Raw genomic sequence first — 20976 nt, 5'->3', positions numbered from 1 at the left:
TTTCATCCCAGGTCTGGTAAGTCTACACTATCGACTCAGGTATCAGATGAATATGTTTAAAGGAAAAGAACATGTCCCAACCTCAACCACCATGTTACTTTTAGTTTATCTTCCTGTTTTTACATTTTTCTTTCTTCTGGGGACAACATATCAAAAACACTTAGTCTATGAAATGAACACAAGTCAGACACAGACACAGACGCAGTGATCGGTTCAGAACCTGAGTAGACATTGCTGTATAGTACAGTATATAGTCAGAAAACACAATGCATTGTTGGAGATGTCTTAGGCCATTCATGACAAGCCAGATGTGACCAAGAAGGTCCAGTTTGACAGAAGTGAAGCTGAGGAGAGGATTGTGGACATCTACGGCAGTGCAGACACCCTGAGTGACCATGAGACCAGCACCAAGACAAAGAGGTAGAAGACACTTCTCCAAAGAACGGACCGGGAGGTCAACCTAACACACACACACGTGCACACGCACACGCACACGTGCACACGCACACACACACACACACACACGCACACACACACACACACACACACACACACACACACACACACACACACACACACACACACACACACACACACACACACACACACACACACACACACACACACACACACACACACAAAATGCGATGAAAAACTATAAACACATATTTTGTAACAGAGGGAAGAGACCCTTCATAGCTCTTGCTGTGTTCTCACTCTGACTGGGATCATAGGCCTGTCTGTCCATTTTAGGTAAACGTTACAATTCCTACAAATTACCGGCAGTTCTGCGTTTATCTGTTTTAGTTGTTATTTCAGATAACGGGTCTCTAAGAGGTTCTTAGCTTATAAATCCAATTCATCTGCAGAAAGAGTCTTCTTAGTTTCTAAGACCAACTCACCTGCCGAAAGAGTCTTCTTAGTTTCTAAGACCAACTCACCTGCAGAAAGAGGCCATCAGACAGAGACCAGTTTTAGAAAGAGACAGACCAATTACAGATCAGATCAGTCACCAGTCACAACAACCTGATTGAGGAGAGAAACCAGACCAGTTCCAACACCCTGACTGAGGTGAATGTGATTAGATAGTTAAAACAGTGTCTCCTCCAGTTGGACACAGACAGGGGGCAGAACTGTACTGAGAGGACACACACATACTGTACCAAACGCATGCAGACACACGCAGGCCACATGCAGGCCACACACAACACACAAGTGACGTTCCCTTTAAAACCTCAGATGAAGACATTTTCCACAGAAACTTCATAATATCTCTTCACACTGATTTCACACACAGACAGCGTTGTTACAAAAGAAATACCCCTAAATGGTCATCAGTGCGGTAAAGAGTTTGAGCCATAACGTGCCCTCCGTTTGAAGGTTGCGGAAACAACCAACATTCCTCACAAAGTGATAGGCTGAAAGGTTGCACTTGTCACAATTTGTTGTCCTGCAGCTGTCATGTTATATATTTTTGTTGTATTGTACTGGAACAAACAACAAACTATTATTTAATTTGTTCACTTAAGAATCCCAATAGTATTCTGATTGGGTGACACAATTCTACCAAAATAATTCATTTCTAAAAGGAAAAAAGTCATCCAATATGATTCTGATAGAGGGATTGTGAGACTCCTCTAAGTGAGAGAGAGAGAGAGAGAGAGAGAGAGAGAGAGAGAGAGAGAGAGAGAGAGAGAGAGAGAGAGAGAGAGAGAGAGAGAGAGAGAGAGAGAGAGAGAGAGAGAGAGAGAGAGAGAGAGAGAGGAGAAACAATAATGAGGGATCACAGTTGTAGAGGTCAGGAGGTCAGGAGGTGAGGGTTGAGGTCAGTTCCCGGTAAGGGCGTGATCAGGGTTAATAACTGGTTACCTTCTTTCCTGTGGAGCCATTAACTGTAAGAAGGAGGAGTGTCTTAAGTGGGATATCTATATCTGAGTGGGACAAATGTTGAGTTGTCTGTTTTCAGCTGTACAGAACCTTTGGGGAATGATTAAACTTGGTTAAAGTTTCTCTAGTGTCCGTGAGTTATTTACTCTGAAAAATAAGAACCTAACAATTTGTACAGACGTTCTATCTATTTTCAGCTTGACACACAACAACACAGAATGGGAACAACAATGGCAGTAGGTAGCGCATAGGATATCTCTCTAGCTTAGCTCAACAAACAAAAAAAACAGATTCAAAAGCATCTTGTGTCACAGCACCTCTCCTCTTTCTAAAGATCTAACTTAAGTGTACTTCACGTAAGTACATGAACATGTAAATAAGAACAGTGTGTAAATATTATTTTTGGGTGTCTTGACAATATATCGCTAATTCTTATTTGATTTGATTTACATTGTGAATTGAATGTAATATTATCATATGTTCTGGCATGTAATTCTACGCTTCATGTGGACCCGATAAAGAGGAGCTGCTGCATGTGCAATAGCTAATGGGGATCCTAATAAGCCTAATCCTAAACACTACTGTAGGTGCCAAACAGGTTATATTGTATATTTGTATGTTCCAGATTCATAAGGAATGTCTGATGCATGTGTGTTCCGCCTCGACAGGCTGACTGGGCATACAGTTAAATGGCCTACAGTCTCCAAGGCCTACTGGGAGTGACTGGCATGGCAGCACAGTCTTTTGACCATACCAGATCATTGCTTACCATTCATACCATGCTCTTTGTTTCTTGAGATTTGAATGATCAGAATTCGTTTTCATAAATGCTTATTTACATTTTTTCTGTAACCAGAAGAACGACAAATACATTCTTATTTTTCTTCTTGGATCAAGCATTTTGCGAAACTCGCAATTGCATCTGCTAGCCATGTGTGTGTGACCAATACGATTTGATTTGTACGTGCCAATACTAACATTTCCACCACTCACTTGTGGCTCATGGATTAGGATATTTTAAACTTGGCACACGCTGATCTGTTTCACCTGTCTTTGTGATTGTCGCCAATCTTCCCCATTATCCCCTATGTATTTATATCGGTGTTCTCTGTTTGTCTGTTGCCAGTTCGTCAAGTCAACCAGTGTTTTTGTGTCTCAGCTTCTGCTTTTTCCAGTCTCTCGTTTTCTGGCTCTCCTGGATTTGACCCTTGCCTGTCCTGACTCTGAGCCTGACTGCCTGACCACTCTGCCTGCCCCTGAGCCTGCCTGCCGACCTGTACCTTTGCCTGCCCCTGTTGAATTATTAAACCATTGTTAATTTGTTGTCTGCATCTGGGTCTTACCTTCACACCTGATAAAACTTGTTTTAAAAAAAACGAAGACCTTTTAAAAGCTTTACACCTTTTCCTTTCCAATGAAGGATGGGAATTGTATTGGGAATATTATATTGGACAATTTAGCTTGTACAACTACTGTATGTAAAAATACATAATGTATCATTAGCAAACATTAGCTTTAGCAGGCAGTATTGTGGTGCATTGACATGCTGCATTCCCTGCAGTCGAACAGTAGCAAGTTATTGTTTACACATTTTCCCATTTTCTGAAGGAACTAGAACAATAACGATACTGTGTATGATCATAATCAAGAGGAAAAACACAGATGGCTCTCACATCTCTCCCTCTCTCTCGCTCTCTCTATTCCATTTTGATGATCCACAATCAAATAGGAATAGGTCATTATTAGAAAGAAAATCCATCCAAATGAATCCATAATCAAATAGCTGTCATTGTTAGTTAAAACTGATGCATTGGTTATTATCTATCAGGGGACTCATTAAAACATATGAAGTAATATGAATAACTCTATTCCATTTTGATGATCCATAATCAAATAGAATATGCACATCAGTAATATACATGTATCCATTTTATTCATCCAAAATAGTTTCATTCTGATCAAGACATCAGCATTCAAATACATGGGAAGAAATCACCTGCGAACAAGGAATCTGGAATCTCATGCACAATAACTGTGTATTAATTAGCTTCCAGATGTTTATTCATTCTTAGCCCATTATGCCTCTGGAAAAATGTGCATATCAGCACAAAGGAATGGCGTTTTAAAACAAACGTGCACACCCATGCTGTGGAGACACACACACACACACACACACACACACACACACACACACACACACACACACACACACACACACACACACACACACACACACACACACACACACACACACACACACACACACACACACACACACACACACACACACACACACCAAATAAAACACTGTATTTACTCACCTGGCTCTGTGATGCTCCCTGCTGTTGTAGAGGAGGACATGATTAAAAGCTTTACAGTCTTTTACGACTGCTTACACACTAAAATGTAACTTTTCCCACAATTAGCAAAACCTTACACTCAAGGAGCAAAACACAAGGCTAGATTTGCACAACTGTAAGCAGAGGACCAAACTCATCAAATGACATTCGTGCAACACTAGTGGACCATGTTGTGACCAACGGATTGACGCTGAGGGAGGCTGGACTGAGAGTTCAGCCAAATCTTAGCAGATATACAGTGGCATCTGTCATAAGGGCTTTTAGACAGGAAAACAGGTAGAAGATCTGTCTAGAGTTACAATAATCACCCGCTTATTGTCTGCACCATATCAGCACTTGTGATACCCCTTCCTGTGACATTGTACCGTAAGTTACATCTATTATTCTCTACATAGGATTGAGGGTCGGGCACGACAAGGAGGAAAGGGGCCCATCTTCACGCAAGAGAGAGAGATAATAAACATGGTTTTGGCCAATAACGCTATCAGGCTCAGAGAACTACAAGCCAAGCCATTATCAATAATGTCCATCAGGTCTCTCAGCCAACACTGGCACGCATCCTGAAAAGACATCAGGTTCAAATGAAAGAACTTTATCGAGTGCCTTTTGAGCGGAATTCAGAGAGGGTCAAACGGCTGCGGCAGGAGCATGTGGAGGTTTGTATGGTTCACTTTAGCACCGTGGTGTTGCATACTGCACACATGACTGTTTTACACTGACTGTATACTAGACCTATCCTGAACCACACAATCTTGTCTTTCACTGTATTTCAGGGAGTTTTGTAGATGGATGCTGAGGAAATCCTGCATGAATTCATATATATTGATGAGGCAGGGTTCAACCTCACAAAAGCAAGAAGGAGAGGCAGAAATATCATTGTCCACAGGGCTCTAATCAATGTCCCAGGGCAACGTGGGGGTGACATCACCCTTTGCGCTGCCATTTCACAGCATGGTGTTGTCCTCCGTCATGCCAAAATGGGCCCTGACAACACACCTCACATTCTCACATTTTTGGCCCGATTGCACCACATCGTCACAGCAGGTAATGAAATGCACCAGATGCAATACACGGTCATCTGGGACAATGTGTCATTCCACCGCTCTGCTTTGGTCCAGAACTGGTTTCAACACCATCCACAGTTGACAGTACTATACCTTCCACCATACTCTCCGTTTCTAAACCATATCGAAGAGTTGTTCTCTGCATGGCGGTGGAAGGTTTACGATCTCCAGCCCCAGCTGTTCGACGCCGCAGCTGTGCAAGGATGGATTCGACATTCAAGACGGTTCTCCCCGCGTTGTCTTGCTAATGACGATATTGCTTGTGATGTTGATGAAATTCTCTGGCCAGATCCAGCTCGGAGAAGAGATAATGTATAGTATGTTTACTGTAGTATTTTCTGTACAATATTGTCAGTTTTTTTCAGATGATTTTTTAAACGTTTGTTGTCGTTGTTATTTACTGTAATTGTAAACTGTACTGGATACAGTATTTAACGTTTGTTTTCGTTGTTATTTACTGTAATTGTAAACTGTACTGGATACAGTATTTAACGTTTGTTGTCGTTGTTATTTACTGTATTTGTAAACTGTACTGGATACAGTATTTAACGTTTGTTGTCATTGTTATTTACTGTAATTGTAAACTGTACTGGATACAGTATTTTACGTTTGTCTGTTTGCTGAGCTAACAGTGTTATGCACACTACTGTAGTAGCATGAACACTGGTACATGTTCTGTTGTGATTTTCCATGTTGACATGTTGACTGATTTGGGTATATGGAGAGAAATAAATGATATTTTCCTGTCTGCAGCATTGGTCTTGTGTAGTGTTTGTATAGTTGCACTTTCTCTGTGTACAGGAAAACAACCCTGAGGTCACAATCTTGACGTCAACATGTAAAAATACATAATGACTATGAGACATGAAACTGTGTTCTTTTTTCAATGAATGTAAATCACACGTTTATTCACCTAATATTGACTGATAGTCAAATTTGATGCATATCTCAAATGAAGCAACCAGGCACATTATTTTGCTGGTTTTATCCAAACAACAGTAACAGCGGAGGGAGTGGCACCTCCCATGCTTTCACTTCAGTTGTTCATCCTTCGAATGTATTGCTCATATCAAATAGTGTCCCGGTTCAATTGAACTTACACATGATTTGGTCGGGGGAAAGTTCTGCTTTTCCCAAGAACATTTTGGAAGTTTGTCCCAAATGGCACCCTATTCCCTACATAGCACACCATTGTATCTCTATAGATCTATAGATTGTTTAGGTGAGCTTTTCCCAACACACACACACACACACACACACACACACACACACACACACACACACACACACACACACACACACACACACACACACACACACACACACACACACACACACACACACACACAACACTGAACATTTTGGAAGTTTGTCCCAAATGGCACCCTATTCCCTACATAGTGCACTACTTTTGACCGTATCTCTATAGATCTATAGATTGTTTAGGTGAGCTTGGCGTGGCTACGGTATTCAGAAGCAAACGCTTTCTCACACACACACACACACACACACACACACACACACACACACACACACACACACACACACACACACACACACACACACACACACACACACACACACACACACACACACACACACAACACACACACACCTGTTGTAGATTGTGGTGTGGTTCACACACACACACACACACACACACACACACACACACACACACACACTGAGGTTATTACATTAGTACAGACTGTTACGTGTGTGCCAGACCTGGGTTCAAACACTACTTGACACATTTCAAATAATTTAAGCATTTGCTTTAGTAGCCTGCCTGGAGATGTTATATTGCAACAGGCAAGCTCAATCAAGCACAGCTTGAATTCTAAATGAAAGCTTGAATTCTAAATGATTTCATTTAGTATTTGAACCCAGGTCTGCACTCAGTTCTCAGGAATCAAATAAAAATTTGAAAAGGAAAAGAACATGTCCCAACCTCAACCACCACGTTACTTTTAGGTTCCTCTTTTTAGATTTCCCTTTCTTCTGGTGACAACAAATCAAAAACACAGAAATGGACACAAAGCAGACAGACACAGGGGCAGTGATAGATTCAGAACCTGAGTAGACATGACCAAGAAGGTCCAGTTTGACAGAAGTGAAGCTGAGGAGATGATTGTGAACATCTACGGCAGTGCAGACACCCTGAGTGACCATGAGACCAGCACATACAAATGCCCACAGTCGCACTCAGATGCACACACACACACACACACACACACACACACACACACACACACACACACACACACACACACACACACACACACACACACACACACACACACACACACACACACACACACACACACACACACACACACACACACACACACACACACACACTGTGTCAGCTTTTGCAGCATGAATGATTCATGCCATGTCATTGTGCTAGAGCACTGCCAATCTGCATAAAGTAGGCGCAATGGCCGACTCTGCACTGATACCTGTCAGCCAGGCTCTAGGAAAGACAGAACTCAGTGTTATCAGCAGAGTACGAGAGGCTAAACCCGAGGGGTTCAAAAGAGTCCTTGTGGGTCTTTTCCTTGTTTGTGGCTGTTTCCTGACACGTAGTAGTTGAACCAAAATGAATGGTTGTATTCCATGAGGCACATCGTAGGGAAAACGCATCTTTGTTCAGTGTTCTCTCCCAACTGAACAGAAATGAGGATTGAGGGTGAATATCTATTGATACAGCAAGCATGACACAAGAAGCAATAGAGCCAGCGCCCACTCACTCCCGAAGAGAGAGGCCAACAGACAGACACAGGCAGAGGCCTTTTCTCAGAGCTGTTAAGAATGAGAGAACACAGGGTGGGGTGGAGAAAAGGGAAAAGAAAAGAAAAAGACAGAAAGAGAGAGAGCAAAACAAAAATGGAGGGTCGTTAATGATTTATACGTCTCTGGTCCTCTATTGGGAGATTCTCGTCTCTAAAACACAGTTTAATAAAATGCACTCAAACTGTCAATCTATGTGTCATTTAAAGAAAAGTTTTCAATGTTTTTTCCTTTTGGACATGAAGCTTCATTTGTTTATGAAACATCTTCGTAGCAACAAAGGCATTTTTCGGGGGGGGGACAATAGAATCATTCCCACAGAGCCGAGGGAAATCGCCTGTCACGTGTGCTCCCTCTAGGTCACCAGGGTGCTCATTATGGGGCACACCTGTCACCATCGTTACGCGCACCTGATTACCTTCTCAATATATGTCACTCCCTTTGGTTCCTTCCACGGGCGTCGTTGTTTATGTCCCTGTGTCTTGTCTGTGTGTTGTTTGTGTTTCTTATGTTGTATTATGTTGTGTTAAAACACTCACTCCCTGAACATGCTTCCCGACTCTCAGCGCACATCGTTACACCGCCAAGCCGCCATTACAACAGCTCTGGCTTTTACTCAGTGACCGTGGCTAATTTTACACATGACAGCACTAAAAACATGAAGAACAACTTCACTGTTTCTGTCTGTTTCATCATCACTACCTGGCTGTTTCCCAAATGCCCCCCTATTCCATATATAGTGCACTACTTTTGACCAGGGCACATAGGGCTCTGTTCCAAAGTTGTGCACTATACAGCGAATGGGGGACCATTTTGGGATGCTGATATGATTCCCAAAGTTAAACAAGCCAAACAGGCTTTGAATAGATTTCTTTGGACTTGTACATTACACGGAACACAGTAATACATCAATCTAATGTCTCCCATAAACATAAAAACAAATGTGGTGTATAAGGAAAAGGGGGATAACTAGTCAGTTCTACAATGAAATGCACCTTCTGCATTTAACCCAGCCCCTCTGAATCAGAGAGGTGCGTGGGGGGCTGTCATAATCAACATCCACAGCACCCAGGGAACCGTGGGTTAACTGCCTTGCTCAGGGGTAGAACAACAGATGTTTTACCTTGTCAGCTTGGAGGATTTGATCCAGCAACCTTTCGGTTACTGGCCCAACGGTCTAACCACTAGGCTACCTAAATACAGTATGTGTGGATGAGTGCTATTAAATCCTAATTAAAAAGTAATAGAAGTGTATTGATTATGTCGTTGGTGTTGCTGAATCCCATTGACTACTCTGCATCGCACTGTAATGACTGTTTACTCTTGTTATTGTTTCAGTACAGTAACTAAACATACATACAACCTTTATTGGTCCATTTGCACAGACATTTTCCTCTATTTTACCGGTACAGTACCGAACTTGACATGCAACAAAACATACAACACATTCTGGGAGCAAAAATGGAGGTAAGTAGCACATATTCACCCATTTTGACACCCACAACCCTCTGGCTACGCCTCTCTAACCTTGAGGTTACAACTGACAATAGTGTATGTAAAAATACATACTGTACCATTAGCAAATATTACCTTTTGCATACAGTATATTATGTGAGTTCTGCACTGACAAACAACATTCCCTGCAAATTCTCGTTTTAACAGTAAAAAATTAACAGTAAAAGCACACACACTCCCTCATTATTCTCTCTCTCTCTCTCTCTCTCTCTCTCTCTCTCTCTCTCTCTCTCTCTCTCTCTCTCTCTCTCTCTCTCTCTCTCTCTCTCTCTCTCTCTCTCTCTCTCTCTCTCTCTCTCTCTCTCTCTCTCTCTCTCTCTCTCTCTCTCTCTCTCAGCATATAGTACATAATAGGAGTGATTCAATCTTGATGATCGACAATTAGTGAAAAGAAATCAAATGAATCCATAATCAAATAGCTGTCATTGTTAGTTAAATCTGATGCATTGGTTATTATCTATCAGTGGACTCATTAAAACATATGAAGTAATATGAAGTAATATGAATAACTCTATTCCATTTTGATGATCCATAATCAAATAGAATATGCACATCAGTAATATACATGTATCCATTTTATTCATCCAAAATAGTATCAAGACGTCAGTATTTAGATGGACGTTAAAATAATCACCTGCGAACAAGGAATCTGGTCATGTACAATAACTGTGTATTAATTAGCTTCCAGATGTTTATTCATTCATAGCCCACTACGCCTCTGGAAAAACGAACATCTCAGCAGAATGGAACAAAACAAAAGCACACACACACACACACACACACACACACACACACACACACACACACACACACACACACACACACACACACACACACACACACACACACACACACACACACACACACACACACACACACACATTTATAATACTCACCTGGCTCTGTGATGCTCCCTGCTGTTGTAGAGGAAGACATGCTTAAAAGCTTTAATGGGAATTATATTTCTGTATGGCTCAAAGTTAAGGAGCTTTCTAATCCCGTTTCATAATGTTGTCTGATTACAATTGGCCCATAAGCACTTCCTTTATCTTGCTCCGATCAGAGAATACAAAGTGTTATGCGAAACGTTTTAGGTTGAAGTGAGGAGAATCATTGTGAAATAAAATAACTGGAGCATACAACATTACACAGTCCTACCACACAAGACATACTTTTCATTGAGGTTTGTCAGAGAAAAGTTTCAAAATGTTCTTTGTTAGAAATTGTTGTTGTTTAGTTGGCCTTTTTGTGGCACAAACTACAGTTTTCAGAGGCAAACTCTTACACACAAACACACGACACTATTGTTTGGTGCGATGGATCCTAAACAAAGGAATTCTGACAATGCACAGTTGGCTGGGTTCCCTGCTGAACCCCTTCCATAAAACTGTCTCAACTCTTAGTTTGTCCCAAATGCCACCCTATTTCCCTTACTTTTGACCAAGGCCCGTAAGGGTCTGGTCAAAAGTAGTGCAGTGTATAGGGAATAGGGTGTAGTTTGGGACTCAGACTATGCGTTCCTGAAGGGTATTTACCAATCAATAAATTGCTGGCATCCTTAACCCACCATTTTTTAAAGTTAGCAATGTGTGCCCAAGGAAGACAGCTAACTTCAATTGATGACACTGCATCCCCTATCATCTATCACTGAGAAGATGTCTTTTGTCTTTCTACCCCCCCCCCTCCCATACAGACACAAACACACACACACACACACAAAAAATAGCATTTTTGAGCTTCTCTTGCTTCAGCAACTTTTGTCTGTTGATTTTCATTCGTCACTACTTTTTTTATGCAATGGCAGTAGTCCCATCAAGAACACATTGTCCTCCTCCTTCTGCGGTTATGAGTAAAAATGTAATCCATTCATATAAAAAAAAAATGCCATATGCTATACTTAAATATTCCATTGAAAAAACTAGTTGTACAACAAGAACTGTCTGTGAAGACAACCCCTTTGCTTGGTAAAGGCTAGGTCAGCCATTTCAATTATCTCTGTCCCAAGGAAAAGGGGCCCTGGTCAAAAGTAGTGCGATAAAAAGTGACCTGTTCCTATTGCCTCTGGTTGTTTATGTTGTTGCTGCAGTATATCTAAAAGAGCCCAGCCTTATAAAAGCTGAAGGACAGACTACGATGCTATACTAGCTGACAGCTAGCCTTCTAAGATCCTGCACTCACAGCCTTGAGTCTCCCACAGCCTCATGCATTATATGGCTACGGTCACTGTGTACTATACAACGAGTGGTGAAGTTTCCTTCTACGAATCCCACAAAAACCTGGAAATTAACTAGATTTTAGGGGGTCTTCCATATATATTCCCACAAAGCAAAGTCTCCAATTTTAAATCAAAACATTACATTTAACACTGGGAGAGTGTCTATATGGGCCCACACTTTTGAGTGTGCTTATTGCTGACACTGTTACACTTGGTCAATATTAGGAAATGAACACTTTCAATGTTATGCAATAAGACCTCATATTATTTTCAACACAAGGAAGAGTATCTCAAATCAAATCTCATTGTATTTTTCACATTCGCCGAATACAACAGGTGTAGTAGACCTTACAGTGAAATGCTTACTTACAAGCCCTTAACATTTATCCTTCTCAAGACTGCAATATTGATTAAGTAAATAATAGATAAGTCCAAAAAATATAATTAAAGTAACAAATAATTAAAGAGCAGCAGTAAAATAACAATAGCGAGGCTATATACAAGGGGTACCAGTGCAGAATCAATGTGTGGGGGCACTGGTTAGACGAGGTAATTGAGGTAATATTTACATGTAGGTAGAGTTAAAGTGACTATTCAAATATGTAATAAACAGAGAGTAGCAGCAGCGTAAAAGGGCGGGGGGGGCAATGCAAATAGACTGGGTGGCCATTTGATTAGCTGTTCAGGAGTCATATGGCTTGGGGGTAGGAGCTGTTTAGAAGCCTTTTGGAATTAGACTTGGCACTCCAGTACCGCTTGTCGGTCAGCGCAATCTCGGAGTATACGTCCTGGTAATCCGTCTGGCTCTGCGGCCTTGTGAATGTTGACTTGTTTAAAGGTCTTAATCACATCGGCTATGGAGAGCAGAGCATGATCACACAGTCGTCCGGAACAGCTGATGCTCTTATGCATGTTTCAGTGTTACTTACCTCAAAGCGAGCATAGAAGTAATTTAGCTTTTCTGATAGGCTTGTGTTACTGGGCAGCTCGCGACTGTGCTTCCCTTTGTAGTCTGTAATAGTTTGCAAGCCCTGACACATCCAACGAGCTTCAGAGCCGGTGTAGTACTATTCAATCTTAGTCCGGTATTGACGCTTTGTCTGTTTGATGGTTTGTCAGAGTTCATAGTGGGATTTCTAATAAGTTTCCGGGTTAGAGTTCCTCTCCTTGAAAGCTGTAGCTCTACCCTTTTTATTTTATTTTAGAAGCAATATATAAACATGTAATGTCATGAAATGTGAGATGCATGTGTCTGCCGCCCCACCCCAACCCACATGAAATAGCCTATTTGAGGCTGTTGAGGGGAGGGCAGGCCCACAAAAATGGCCAAAGTGAAATGGAGACAGTAGATACAGCTGGTCTGTTGTAATATAATAAAGACAGTAGATATAGCTGAAATGTCACAATATAAAAGAGACAGTAGATCTAGCAGGTCATAATAATATATTCAACCTTATGTTCCCTGTACACATATATATATATATATATAGTGAGCCCTGTATCAACAGGTATAATAAATATTATATATATATATAATAATATATATATATAATAATAATAATATATTTATATATATATTATACCTGTTGATACAGGGCTCATATGTGAAACTATTCTAACTGAACATTTTCTTTCACAGTGACACTGACTCCGAATGGGAGCCCCCAGTGCCAAGGTGTCCATCCCCCACTGAAGCTGGTTCATCCAGCTCCTGCCACAAGTGGTGTTCATTTGCCCAAATGTATTTCTGCAGGCATGGATGTGCCTCAGGGCCAAAAGGGCACAGCATGGAGGCGTCTCTGTGTTCTTTGCAAAATTAAGTCCCCCATCACCTGCGCCACATGCTTGGTGACCCTCTGCTTTACAGCAGAAAGAGACTGCTATGGCACCTGGCATCAGCAGCACAATATTGTGTAGAGCTTTGGCAAAGTGGGTGGGGTTATATCCTTTCTGTTTGGCCCTGTCTGGGGGTCTCATCGGATGGGGCCACAGTGCCTCCTGACCCCTCCTGTCTCAGCCTCCAGTATTTATGCTGCAGTAGTTTGTGTCGGGGGGCTAGGGTCAGTTTGTTATATCTGGAGTACTTCTTCGGTCTTATCCGGTGTCCTGTGTGAATTTAAGTATGCTCTCTCTAATTCTCTCTTTCTCTCTCTCGGAGGAACTGAGCTCTAGGACCATGCATAAGGACTACCAGGCATGATGACTCCTTGCTGTCCCCAGTCCACCTGGCCATGCTGCTGTTCCAGTTTCAACTGTTCTGCCTGTGGCTATGGAACCCTAAACTGTTCATTTTTACTCTTGAGGTGCTGTCCTGTTGCACCCTCTACAACCATTGTGATCTCCACACAGCACAGCCAGAAGAGGACTGGCCACTCCTCATAGCCTGGTTCCTCTCTAGGTTTCTTCCTAGGTTTTTGCCTTTCTAGGGAGTTTTTCCTAGCCACCGTGCTTCTACACCTGCATTGCTTGCTGTTTGGGGTTTTAGGCTGGGGCTATATAAATATATTTGATTTGATAGAGGACTGAGGGTCTTCCAAATATTGAAAGTGTGTAAATAGTTACCCATATTATTTTGTAAATGTATATATATATATATATATATATTTTTTTTTCATTTATTATTTAATCAATAATTATTTTTTGCCCCATTTTTTTTCTCCATTTATTTTCACAATTTTTTGGGGGGGGGTGTGTTAGAATACCATTTTGGTATTTTGTATATAGTTATTTGTTTCAAAATATATACCTTCACCAATTTAGCCACTTGGGTACATTTGGGCTACTTGTGTGGGACACCTGGGTGACTTCATGATAAATGTCGTGTAGCACACTCATTTTGGAAGTTATCATTCTGAAACTTTGCACAAGTACTGTTGCCCTCTTATATTTTTCACTGAAATTGTCCCCATCATCCTATTTGAATGTTTGTGTTATCTTGTTCATTTTAAAGATGATGATACAAAAATAAAACACATGTTTTTTTTATTGTTTTATCTAAACCAGATCTATTGTTTTATATTCTCCTACATTCAATGCACATTTACACACACTTCAGAGTGTTTTATTTCAAATGGTACCAAGAATATGCATATCCTTGGTTCTGTGCCTGAACTACAGGCTGTTAGATTTGGGTATGTCTTCAGGCGGTAATTGCACAAAGTAGGGGGGCTGCTGTAAGAGGTTTTAATCCACCTGTCGTGTCAGATTTTGAAAATATGCTTTACAGTGAAAGCAATCCAAGCATTTGTGTAAGTTTATCGATCACTCAACAAAACATTATGAACACCTAGCATCAAGTAGCTTGGTCATGAAAATCAGAAAAGCAATCAAATTAATCATTTACCTTTGATGATCTTCGGATGTTTTTATGACATCACTTTACAATAGTGCATCTACATATTTTACAGGTGTCTCCGGAAGGTGGTGATTGACTCCGCTGTCCTGGCGTCGTGAGGGAGTTTGTTCCACCAAGAGCAGCGAACAGTTTTGACTGGGCTGAGCCTGTACTTCCTCAGTGGTAGGGAGGCAGTTATGGTCTTGTAGCGGATGCGAGCAAAAAACTTGGGAAGGTTGATTGAGTTGTAGGGGTTTAATGGCACAGGCAGGGAGCCCAGCCAACAGCGAGTTTAATTGACAAGTGCCTGGATTAGGACAAGGGTAAAGAGCATGAACCTATTTATATCCAAAATAGCGCTCTGGGAGGAGGACACAATCATTTCATGGAACGGGCAGTTTCCCAGGAGGAAGAGCAGGTCCGACAATAACAGAGAATGCAGAGATTCAAATTGAGGTATCCGTCATCCACACTGATATGCCTGCCAGACATGCAGAGATGCGATTCGCCACCTGGTCATCAGAAGGGGAAAGGAGAAGATTAATGTGTGTCATCTGCATAGCAATGATAGGAGAGACCATGTGAGGTTATGACAGAGCCAAGTGACTTGGTGTATAGCGAGAATAGGAGAGGGCCTAGAACAGAGCCCTGGGGACACCAGTGGTGAATGGTGAGGAGACAGATTCTCGCCACGCCACCTGGTTTTTGCCCAACTAGAGGGTGGAGAGGAGTATCTGATGGTTCACAGTATCGAAGGCAGCCGATAGGTCTAGAAGGATGAGAGCAGAGGAGAGAGAGATATTTATATCCAAAATACCTCCATTTGTTTGGCGCGTTATGTTCAGAAATCCACAGGAAAGAGCGGTCATGACAACACAGACAAATTTCAAATAGTATCCGTAATGTCCACAGAAACATGTAAAAAGTTTTTTTATAATCAATCCTCAGGTTGTTTTTAAAATATATAATCGATAATATATCAACCGCAACTGTCTTTTTCAGTAGGAGAGGGAAAGGCAATGGCTGCCCAAACTCTGTTGCGCCAAGCAAAACGTTGCTGGCACCAGGCCATACATTGACGCAATGTTATCTTTCTCGCTCATTTTTCAAAATAAAAGCCTGAAACTATGTCTAAAGTCTGTTGACACAGGAAGCGACAGGAAAAGGAATCTGGTTGATATCCCTTTAAATGGAGCAAAGGCAGGCTATGGAAAATGAAGTTTTCAAAACAGAAGCCACTTCCTGGTTTGATTTTCCTCAGGGTTTCGCCTGGAATACCAGTTCTGTTATAACACAGATAATATTTTGACAGTTTTGGAAACTTTAGAGTGTTGTCTATCCTAATGTGTCAATTATATGCATATTCTAGCATCTGGTCATGATAAATAAGTTGTTTACTTTGGGAACATTATTTTTCCAACCATAAAAATAGTACCCCCTAGCTTCAAGAGGTTATTAAGTCACATTAGGCTGGTTTGCAAAGTGATCTGTCATTCCTATTGGAATCCAGACAGAGTTAGGACATTTTTATTTTTTGAAACATTGATAAAGGAGACTATTTAAATAATAATATTAAACGGAAACAACCATTTTGATAATGGGTGCAATAAATCTGATAAATAAATCTTATCTAAATATGTTTTATCTTTGATTTATCAATCTTATGCTACATCAATGTACATTTAAAAACACAGACAGGAAAAACTATCCTAAAAATTCTAGCTGCAGTAGAGCATGCTGGGAAATATGATAATGAAGGGCGTGGTTTTGATGGGAATGTTTTACTCTCTGCAGAGTAAAATGACACAATCACACTCAACACTGGATATTAACACCAACACTGGGGTTCTTTTACACCACTGAGTGTTAATTTCACTCTTAGGGTGTTCATTCAACTCCTGAATCCATTCAACACGAGAAATGTTACACTGAAAAATGCACACTAGGTAACATTGTACATAGGGCTCTGGTCAAAAGTAGGGCACTATATAGGTCATAGGGTGCCATTTGGGACATATCCTTGGCAGCCACCTAGAAGGCCTCCCTTGCAAAACAATACTGCAACGCCTGTAACTACACATGGACAATAAATGACTCAACTCAAGGCAGATACACTACCACTATATATTTTACCCTTTTAAACACATTCTCATTTACAGCAACAACCTGTGGAATAGTTACAGTGGAGAGGAGGATGAATGAGCCAATTGTAAACTGGGGATGATAAGGTGACAGTGATGGTATTAGGGCCAGATTGGGAATTTAGCAGGACACCAGGGTTAACACCCCTACTCTTACGATAAGTGGCATGGGATCTTTCGTGACCACATGACTCCCGTTTAACATCCCATTCGATAGACGGCACCCTTCACAGAGCAATGTCCCCAATCACTGCCCTGAGGTATTGGGCTACCAGGACCAACCCTGCTTAGCATCAGAAGCAAGCCAGCAGTGGGATGCAGGGTGGTATGCTGCTGGCCAGGGACAGAGACAGTAAAATATACACTTGACTTCTGCTCTGCAGGGACAACAGTACAACAGTAATAGGGAAAAGATGAGAGAATCCTTGGAGCTTCCTTTCACGACCTTCGATGTTGTTCTACATCCCAAATGGCTCCCTAGTCTCTATGAAGTGCACTATTATTATTATTTTTTACCAGGGGCCCGGGTCAAAAGCAGTGCACTACATAGGGAATAGGGTACCATTTGGGAGTCACTTAAAATAAATGAATGATAAGTATTTTATTTTATGACAGTATTTTTCCATGATCAAACCAACGGAGACACATTGTATCTTAAGCTGATCAGCATAAATGTGAGGAGGGTGAATGACATTACTCATAAAGGCAGATTTGCTAGGCTCTCTATTCTTTCCTCCAACCAACAGAACGGACTTAGACAAACAAGGATGGATCTCTATAGGAACATAGACAACGTCTGGGGAAGAGGTTGCAATGCTAAAAACTGCTATAAATGCACTCCAAGGACGCGGCGCAAATGGCACACTATTCACTATGGGCCCTGCCATTTTGGAGTGTAAGATAAATACACTGTCCCATAGTTCAGTTGCCTCTCCTTGAGGCAACCCCCAAAAGGTGTTGCAGCTGCAATCCTAGAAGTTTTATGGTCTACTTTGGAAAGAAATCCTAGAAGTTTTATTGTCTACTTTGGAAAGAAATCCTAGAAGCTTTATTGTCTACTTTGGAAAGAAATCCTAGAAGTTTTATTGTCTACTTTGGAAAGAAATCCTAGAAGTTTTATTGTCTACTTTGGAAAGAAATCCTAGAAGTTTTATTGTCTACTTTGGAAAGAAATCCTAGAAGTTTTATTGTCTACTTTGGAAAAAAATCCTAGAAGCTTTATTGTCTACTTTGGAAAGAAATCCTAGAAGCTTTATTGTCTACTTTGGAAAGAAATCCTAGAAGCTTTATTGTCTACTTTGGAAAGAAATCCTAGAAGCTTTATTGTCTACTTTGGAAAGAAATCCTAGAAGTTTTATTGTCTACTTTGGAAAGAAAAACTTTTTGACCTCAGATAATACCTAGATTATAATGGACAGAATAAACGTGTGTATTTTCTCCCTCATGATCCGTGGCGGCCCACAGTATACTGTGAATATGATAAGTCGTCTTCACTGACATTGGTACTGGCTGACTGTGGGTTAGACTCAGGGGCATAGCTGGACACACACATACAGGTTCTGGACATGACAAGACAATCTCTGAGGGAAATGGAGAGTGTGGCTCGCTGCCTATTATGGGCCGAATCAGTGGGAGGAAATGACCTTTCTGACCCTGATTGACCACACACACGGTCCACACACACTCATCTACGATTGTGATACAGCACATACATATGCATGACAAATTTATGAAACCAGCAAGCTGAGAGGCTGCTGGCATTCCATTAGAGTTTGTTTCTTTTCTCTCTCCCTCTCTCCCTCCCTACCTACCTACCTACCTACCTACCATGTTTCCACTACAGGTTGTCAGGGATGAGATGGGGCAGGCTTTGGAGTGAGTGTGTCTGTCTCTGTGTGTGCTCCTGTGTGTGTGTGGAGATCCGTACAGAACGTTTTCATCTCGCTCCATATAAACGCAATATGTAAAGCGTTGGTCCCATTTTTCAGATGCACAAAAAGCCTTTTTCTCTTAAATGTTGTGCTGAAATTTGTTTACGTCAATGTTCGTGAGCATTTCTCCTTTGCCAAGATAATCCATCCACCTGACAGGTGTGGCATATCAATTAGCTGCTTAAACAGCATGATCATTACACAGGTACATCTTGTGCTGGGACAATTAAAGGCCACTCTAAAATGTGCAGTTTTGTCAGAAAACACAATGCCACAGATGTCTCCATTTTTTAGGGAGCGTGCAATTGGCATGCTGACTACAGGAATGTCCATCAGAGCTGTTATCAGAGAATTGAACGTCGTTTTAGATCATTTGGCAGTATGTCCAAACAGCCTCACAACCGCAGACCACATGTTACCAAGCCAGCCCAGGACCTCAACATCCGGCTACTTTACTGCAGGATCATCTGCGACCAGCCACCTGGACAGCTGATGAAACTGATGAGTATTTCTGTCTGTAATAAAGCACTTTTGTGGGGAGAAACTCATTCTGATTGGCTGGGCCTGGCTCCCAGTCATGTGAAATCCATAGATTAGGGCCTCATTTTTTTTAATTGACTGATTTCCTTAAATGAACTGTAACTCAATAAAATAATAGAAATTGTTGCATGTTGCATTTATATTTTTGTTCAGTATAGTTGTAGGTGGCCCCACTTCCTCTTTTCATCGCTATTTTGAATCTCCAAGTAGGCCTGAGAATACAGTGGGTGGCACCACTTCCTCCCTTAGACGCCATTTTGGATCTACCAGTGGGCCTGAGTTGTGTGGTCCAGTGCCAGCATCCATTAACTCCCAGTGAAGGCTGTGGTCTATTACTCGCTGGCACGACACTCAGCATTAAAGCACCATAAATCAGCCGCGCGAAACTCTATTAAGGCCTACTGAAACAGAGGACAGTGGGACCAATGCGGTCTGGTTATGATTTAGTGGGATGATGGGGAGGACAGGGAAAGGTAAGAGTGTGTGTGTCCCACTCCACTAGAAAAGGAACTTAAGTTGAGTCAGTGTAGCAGGAGAATGAGTGTGGAGTAAGACAAAGTGTGTTTCACAAAAGTCACCATATTTCATATGTAAGGTACTGGTCAAAAGTGGTGCACTACATAGGGAATAGGATTCAATTTGGTGCAGTCTGGGAAGGTTGCCTGGCCTGACCTGGACCCACAATGGTGATGTTATCTCAATGAATAACGAAATATGGTGTCGGCACAAATCTAACCAAAGAGGCAGACAGACCGGGAAGTGCCCAGAGTAAATGAAGAAATAGTATTATGTGCCAAGTCTGGAGTTGGATCCAAACACAAAGTTTGTTGCGCATAGCTAAATGCAGCATGGAACCTCCCCCCCTTTCTTTCTCCATCCCGCTGTGTCCCTCCTCCCTGTGGCTGCTACCTGCTGGTTGCTTTACATTGTCCCCGCTGTGATTTCTGTGGTTCTGTGCACCATATGCCTCTTCCTATATGAATTCCAATTAGAATTCCATCAAGCCTCTGTCTGCATCTCATTACCATGACACGGTGTGTGTGTGTGTGACAGCAGAGCAGACGTATGGAGTAAGTTATTAGCCAACACTGTCAAGCCTTTATCGTTAAAGATGCTTCTGATTATGGAAGTGGATGTAAACAACACACTTGACTGAGTTGGGAAAGGTGAATAAATGTTGGGTTGTCAAAAAGCCA

At 41.5% G+C, this 20976-nt stretch overlaps 1 long non-coding RNA gene across 1 annotated transcript; it reads left to right on the top strand.

The window, feature by feature from the left end:
- Positions 1–661: 661 nt before the first annotated feature.
- LOC124013347 lies at positions 662–3210 on the top strand. The gene is made up of 2 exons (XR_006834850.1): positions 662–2243; positions 3047–3210. It is a non-coding gene; the product is annotated as an uncharacterized LOC124013347 (long non-coding RNA).
- Positions 3211–20976: the final 17766 nt, after the last annotated feature.

The sequence above is a fragment of the Oncorhynchus gorbuscha genome, linkage group LG24 (genome assembly GCF_021184085.1).
Source record: "Oncorhynchus gorbuscha isolate QuinsamMale2020 ecotype Even-year linkage group LG24, OgorEven_v1.0, whole genome shotgun sequence".
NCBI lineage: Eukaryota > Metazoa > Chordata > Actinopteri > Salmoniformes > Salmonidae > Oncorhynchus > Oncorhynchus gorbuscha.
The sequence above is the reverse complement of the archived record's forward strand: the minus strand, read 5'-3'. Positions and strand labels throughout refer to the sequence as shown.